Consider the following 8,005-nt stretch of genomic DNA (forward strand, 5'->3'; position numbering starts at 1 on the left):
AAGATGTGCGGGTGGTTTTTGTTTCTCCAAGAATATGATTTTTAGGTAATTGTGAAGCCAAGACACTTGAATGTTGGTTTTGATCACCTCTCGTAGATTGAGACTAGCGATGTGCCTACGAGTTTGGAGGAAGTGTTTCCTGATGTGTAGATCCTCACTGTTCGCATCACAGATGATCACTTTGCATATATAATTTAGCTTTTATCTACAGGTATAGCCCCAGAATGATATTCGACAAAATAGAAGAAAGAACTAGTGGTCTGGGCGGTTGATTTTTCTGTAGTTGCCAGACACTTATACAAAATGGGCTGTGATGAAATATTGCGCAGATATGTCCCAAAGTGTCAGCGGCCAAGCATTCTCACAGAAGCACATGGAGGAATAAAGGGAGGACATTACGCAGGGAGAGCGACTACGCAGAAAATCCTACGTGTAGGACTTTGGTGGCCTATGGTTCATAAGGACTATAAGACCTATTTCAAGACATGCAATGTTTGTCAAAGGACGGGGAGACCATCGCGAAGAGATGAATTTCCCCTAAATCTACAAGTGACATTACAAGTGTTTGATAAGTAGGCGATAGAATTTTTGGGTCCAATACAGCCACCAGGGAAAAGGACAAGGCTATATACATTATTATAGAAACTGAATACTTGACTACATGGGCGGAGGCACAGCCTATAAAAGATTGTACCATAGCTACAAGCACGAATTTTATCTTCGAGTATATCTTGTCTCAATTCGACTGCCCTAAAATTTTAATGAGTGATAGGGGCACACACTTCTTAAATGAAACAATCACTGTGCTTCTTGATGAATTCTAGGTATATCATCAGAAGAGTATGCCTTATCACCCTTAAGAGAATGGCACGGTGAAAGGCTTCAATAAAATTTTGGAGAACACATTGATAAAGATTTTCAACGCGAAGAGGAATGATTGAGATGTGTGCATATCAGTTGTCCTTTGGGCGTATAGGACTACTTGTAAGAAGTTGACAGGCCAAACCCCGTTCAAATTGGTATATGGGAAAGAGGCTATAATGCCCATGGAATACATTGTTCCAAGTTTATGGATTGTAACAATTACAGACATGGATGATTGTGATACTATGGAGGAGCGACTTGCACAACTGGTATAACTGGAAGATGATCACTTCTTGGCATGCTTTCATAAACAGGTGTAGAAGGATCGTGAAAAGGCATGGCATGATCTCCATATAAAACAATGCACCTTCAAGATGGAAGATTTGGTATTGCTTTACGACAGCAAGTTTACAAAGTTCCCTGGCAAATTTCAAATGCATTGGCTGGGACCTTATGTTGTTACGGAAATTATGGGGAATTTTTACTCAGAAAGGTCAATGGAAGTCGCCTGAAGCTATATAGGGGTGATCTCGCCCCTGCAAAATGACTATATGATTGTGGGATAGTCTTAGTACTCCAGGTAGCTGCAAGGAAGTATGGGACTATAAACTACACTTCCCAAAAATTGGAAAGCTGAAATGATGAGGTTGTGTGATGAATTGAATTGAGGTGCCGAGGGGAGTTGCACCTAAGGAATTGTGCCACAAGGTTGGGTGCCAAATGGCTTGGCCGAAAAGTGACTGTTGGAAGCACTGTAGATGATTAGATGGCAAAATTTCCCTTAAAAGGAAAGGGGAAAATGCATTTATGGAGCATATATTTCGAAATTTGCCTCCAAATATGCATTAATAATCAAGAATTCGAGGGAACGGTTGGATTTGAATTCAAATTGGTCTATAAATATGGCATGCCTCTCCAGATTCAAACACTTTTATTCTTAATAGTTTGCCTTAGGATTTCTCCCCTTGATTTGTGCCAGGAACTCCACTGTATATCTGATCCAGATTTGGAGGAACTCTTTTCATGACCGGGGTTGGAAAACGTGCCTGAAATTTCTGTAAGGTTTTTTGGAAAGAATGACTACAACCTGCTCAGAGGCAGATCCAGCCCCATCGGAAGTAGCGCTAGCCACACCTATGTCTACCAGATTGCATACTACCACACCTAAATAGCCTAGGCATAAATCGTCCATGTCTACAAAGCAGAAGAAGCCTCAGCTGGTTTCGATATGATAATGTCCAAGTAAAAACACCACGGAAATCCACCAGAAGGGCAAGATGGATCAGTCACAACAACCGACATAGCATTGGATGAAGAAGAACTATTCGGAGGCATAGAAACAATTGATGCCGAGGAGGGTGAGCCGATGACTCAGTTGCTGAAATATATTATGCTACGAAAGTCCATGGCTAAAGTACCAAAAGATCCGGAAAATGTGAAGTTCATGGTGTCCATGCCACTATTTCCAGAGAAAGTGATTTTTGAGGGCGTTTTGTTGGCCCGCATACACACCCTCAAGATGGAGGATTGGGACTTAGGTGACCATGAGAAGTTTCCTCTGTTGTCATCAAGAAATTACCTATCTAAGGTATATTATGAAGATTTGGAGGTCACACGATTGGAGCCGATGAAATGGGTAGCTGGTGTTGGGGCTGCGGGGCTGTTGAATATGCTATGGGTGTTGCACTTCAGTCGCACCAACATAAACACCAGTTGTGTGTGCTAATTGCTCACACTAGTCCATGATGAGTGTCTCTAGCTGGGAGAACCTGTCCCCATAACTGACATGTTGATCTACTAGGTTACACTTCTGTCGTACCAAGGAGTGGACCTTGTAGAAGCGTTTGGAGGAAAAATGCAGGAAAAGCAACTCATGGACCAAATGAAGAGTGAGTTTGATCTGATCAAGAAGTCACGAGGATTCTCCATCCACTCTATCACAGATCCTGTGGTGCATTTTTCCACACAGATATTAGTAGGAAAGATTATGCATAAGTGTCATGCAGATGAAGTACCGACACCGGTGATCTCTTTGGCTATACAGTGCACCAAACGATTCCAGTATAACTCAGCTCAATATTTATGCAAGGATTTTTTGGATAATTAAAGGGATGCTCAGGATGAGGGCAAGGTGTTCCATTACACATGGTTGCTTCGATTGATAACATCGATGCCTTGGAAGATACCTGAGGAAAGTCAATTTCCTTCGCAGGACTCAGACCTCCTGGACGCAATGAAGTTCGCTTCACTTTTGGCTACCAAGGACCCCGTGCACATCACAAAGGAAAAGATCTTTTGGATTCTTTTTGAGATGGAACTGAGGATGGTGATCGTCCAGAGGCCGAGGCTATCATCCACATTTCACGCGCAGTATGAAACCATAGTTGATTTTAAAGCAGATTTCCACAATCTACATATTTGTGTGAAGAAGGATGCCATGAGGGAATAGCACAAGTTGCATTACTTGGTGGCCAAGGAGGATATAGCAAGGTTCATGAGCAAGTGGCCAAGTGATTGGCTCATCCCTTCAGATGTTGCGTAGGTACCAGTAAGTTTGCTGAAGGGTCAACCACATAGATGACGGAAATTGAGAAGAAAAAGGAAGCACAGAAGGCTTATGCTCGGGAAAAAGATGTGCAAAAGAAGGAAGCTACTGCAAGAGAGAAAGAAGAGGCAACCAAAGCAACATAGGAGAAACTGACGTCACAAGCCACAATTGAATTCAAGGAATTAGAAAAGGAAAATGCATTGGAGGAGGAAGAAATAGAGGAACAAGATGAATGGGGTGTAGAGTTAGAATCCACCTTCGTGGTCAAGAAAAGGAAGAAGCAAACCTCAACTGAGCGACGCAAGAAACAAAGGTCTAACCAATTAGTAGGCGTGACTCCTTTGGTCCTCACTGAAGGGGACTTTGATGAGATAGGAGATGTTGTCCGCGACACGACAACAAATCTTTGGGGCCACTTTTGAGGAACAATACTAGAAGGCGTTGGGCAAGGTTCAACAATACCAACACGAGTTGCACATCCAAATAGGTAGGATACAAATAAGCATGGGACAGGTGAGAGGGAAGCAAGCGAGCCTAAGTCAAGAGAGTGGGTGAGTTATGGACATAGAGATGACCTTGGATCTCCAAGCCATTCAACTTCCAGAAGGATCTCTGCGTGTTGAGATAGAAGAAGAAAGGGCTCAACTGATACAGATGAAGAACCTAAGCTTAAATCTTGCGAGGCTCCCTATCCAGACCTTCCATAAACTACACCAAGGGGTGTCTGATGAATTGAGGGTTCGGGAGCAACATGCACTGCTGATAATCAGTGAAGTAAAGACAAACAATCAATATATTTTCGAGGAGAAAACATAGGCGCCTAAATAAAAAGAGGAAATCGCAGCGCGAACTCAATAGTTGGAAGTCGCCCTTGCACAGGCCTTGTGTGAGCTTCTATAGCTCAAGATCCCGAAAGAAGTGGCCTCAGCGGAAAAGATTCAGAAACTGGTCGCTGCAGTGAAGGAGTCCAAGGATGAAATAGGCCGAGTTTGGTTCGAGTTGAAGTTGCAGATATTAGAGTTACAACTTAAATTGTAGCCCACGACTCCTCCAAAAGTTAGCGAGTAGCGCAGAGCTGCTATCAAAGCAGGCATGACAACCTTGGAAGATGCAGTCAAGGGTTGTACTGATCTTTTTGAGCAAGCCATGGAATTGTGAACCTCGCTGCAGGAGGATACCACTCTATAAAAGATTATCATAGACATTAGGAAGAAGCAGAGGCAATTCAATGAAATCAGGTTAACATCACAAACCTTAGCATCAGAGAAAAGGTTCGCGAGATTACATGAAGGAAATTTAATTCAGAGTGAGATCGATGAGCTGAACCGCAAGGAAACAATCATCTCTTCTAGGATGCAGCCATGGGCATATGAGTCCAGCCAGTTGACGTTTTCCATGCAGAGTAAGATCAAGGGCATGCAACAGACTCAAAGGACCATGGGCGTTGTAGTTGAACACCCAACTATTGAAAATTTGGTCAAATAGGTGCAACAAGTTGCTACATAGGGAACTGCAGACCTGCAGGTTTTGAAGCTAGAGTTCAGCGAGCTGCAAGCGAAGATTGAGGTGCCAACAGAGTGACTCAAGGACGAGTCACCAAATTGTGTTGGGGGCCTATTGAGACGGGTCCCCTGGGGTAAATTTTGTAATTAATTTTTGTATACTTGGAAAGTCTCCGCTTTTGAGGGAGTAGAGCGCGAAGGTCATAGCAGTCAAAAGGGGCTTTAGTCCCTTGTCTTTTTAGAAGATAGGGATTTTTGAGACCCATCCAATATAATCATAGAATAGAAGATCATTGTATGGGAAAGTAAGCTAAGGCAGAGTTTGTTTCCTATACTTAGGCGAAGGGGAATGCTCTCGCTATTGAGTGCATGAAGACCTTGGTAAGTTCGCAGGCTGAGTGCACAAGCCCCTGCAGCTGAGTGTGCAGGGAAGAAGAGTCTGTAATAGCAAAGAATACATCTAATAAATACTATTTTGGGCCATAATTGTGTATATGTGCATCTGTATTAACTTATGCAAGCTATGCATATTCACTATGTTATTTTGAATTTATATGAAGTAATGCTTAATTGATGCATGAAACTAGCAAATATGCTTATTTACTTAATTTTATGAATGTTTAAAGAATTTCACGAAGATTTAGATTTTGTTTTTGTAAGTTACTGCAATTATCTGTATTTTAAGGGTTATGGTTCGCGAAGATCAGACATAAGCCCTTGAAACCATAGAAGACAATCAAACTGACCTCTGGATGCAGAAACATGGTTTTTCATCCTCTAATACTGCTTCGGGTGAGACTGTAGCCTGTTAAGCGGGTTGTTGCTGAAAGGGCTAACAGTTTAGGGTTTGTTGGTTGGCACAGCTAAATCCGAACCTAGGTCAGGACCCCTTAAGCCAACACTTTTCCTAAAAGTTTTCCTTTCAACCCAATCTACCAAAGGTCATGATTCCCCTATATTGTAGTTATGGACTATTTATGAAAAACTATGTCCTATACTAATTATGTCAAATAACTATTTCTAAGTCCTATGTGGAAGGTGGGACTCGCTAATCTTCCTAATATAACATGAAAGTCTCATAGATTTTGATATTCTCCATATTCACTACTTAGTAAATGTGCATGTATGTGGGTATATTGATTCTATAGCCATTATTTTCCACCTTTTCTAATATCTCAAAAGGACCATACAACAAAGTCTTAATTTTTTTATCAAGACCCTATAATATTTCCTTGTTCAATTGAAACCAAAATCTATCTCCCACTCTAAATAAATCTCTATTGTATGTTGATCATGGATGGCCTTATACTTTTCCTATGACTTCCTTGGTGTCTCGTGTACTGGCAAATGGATCTGCCTAATCCTCTCAATATGTTTTATGTTCTTAATGCATATCCTACGAGGTCCTCCCTGACTCCTCCTTTTCGTCAATATACAACATCCAAGCTTGAACGTGGAAAATATCAATAGAAAGTTTCAAAATATGAATTACCAATAGAAGTGTGCATTGATTTATGATAAACACGTTGTATATAGATCATATTTTCACCCTAGGTCTTCAAATGCTTCTGATTATAGCCCCTCAAAAGCTACGCCAAAGTCTTATTGACTACTTATGTCTTCTAGTTGTTTGTGGTGGAGCTTTGTAGACCTCTACAAATTTGTGTTCATCTTTTACAATGAAATAGTCTAAAATCCACTAAGAAATATGGTTTCCCTGTCTGAAATTATGCTCCTTGGTATCCCAAAGTGCAGCCAAACATGTTGAAAGAAAAATTTTGTTGCTTCTTATCCTTTGATGGTGTTTTTACAAGGCATGAGAATGCACATTTTGTTGAACCTATCAAATTTCACGAATAGGTAGTCATTTCCCTTCATGATTGTTGGTAAACCTCCCACAAATCCATGGAAATGTTTTTTGAAGGTCTAGTGGATATTGGTAAGGGATGGTATAAAACTTACTTAATGGTATTGGGATAGTTAGTATGACAAAGTGTCCATATTGTAATGTATAGTGCTATATTTCTTTCTTTCTAGGTCGATATAGATACCTTTATAAGTTGGAAACTATCTTACCAACAGCAAACTATCTTGAAACCTTAGAGGTGTGAGCCTCTTTGATAGGATGCAATTGTTCACATTTCAGACCACAAAGTTTCTCTAATCTGTAGAGTAACTGAATCAGGAGACAATAGTAAGTTATGTTGTGATCTGTAAACTAACATTGATATTCCACTAGATAGTTCGTCACAATAGATCTGATAATGTTATATTAAAAATATTAGATTCTACATTATTACAATTTTATTTAATTTCTAGATTTGTAAAATTAACTGTAATTAGTACATTAATGTAAAAGTAAATCAAGAAGAAAAGTACAGAATGAAAAAAATAATCTCACACACACATAATACACAAGATATTCTCTCTGGGAAACCCTTTCAGGAGAAAACCCAACTGGAAGGTGAGGTCGCTTCGCTCTCTTTCTCTGTCTAGAAATACAACTGAAGATACAAAGAAGTAATGTATGTGGCCTGTAGGCTGCTACAGTGCACAAATCCTGTCTATGTGCTCTACCTCCTATCTCTCCTGGCTATCTTTGTTCAACTATGGAACAAAATTCTCTTGAAATAATGGAATGTCTCTTCCTCCTAGTGGCTCGGTTATAACACAACCCCATAGCCTACTAGTGGTTAAGTTTGACTACATAAACTCTTAACTAGAGTTAAAAAATATACTCTTATAGAGTCTTTTACATCACAAACATGTGGCCATCCCCTTTTCTATGAATAATGGGGGCTGACGTGACATCCTCCCGAACTATAGGTGTGAAAACAGGAAGGTCAACTTCTGAGTGGCATAACTCTTGCATACAGACTTCGATTGACGTGATTATTGTGTTGTTGGAAATCTCTCTATGTTTAGGATATCATGAAAATGGTTTCTGCTTAAGATACAATTTTTTACCCACAAAAAACGTCATTTCATTCCTTAAAACACTACTAGAAGGTTTCAGACCATGTTTCGCAAAACTGGGTCCTGTTAGTAAAAACAATCCTGCGAACTGATTCCTCCACTTTTTCCACTCCAA

Source organism: Pinus tabuliformis, chromosome J, assembly GCF_031772625.1.
Source record: "Pinus tabuliformis cultivar Carrire ecotype Pingquan chromosome J, CPIR1, whole genome shotgun sequence".
NCBI lineage: Eukaryota > Viridiplantae > Streptophyta > Pinopsida > Pinales > Pinaceae > Pinus > Pinus tabuliformis.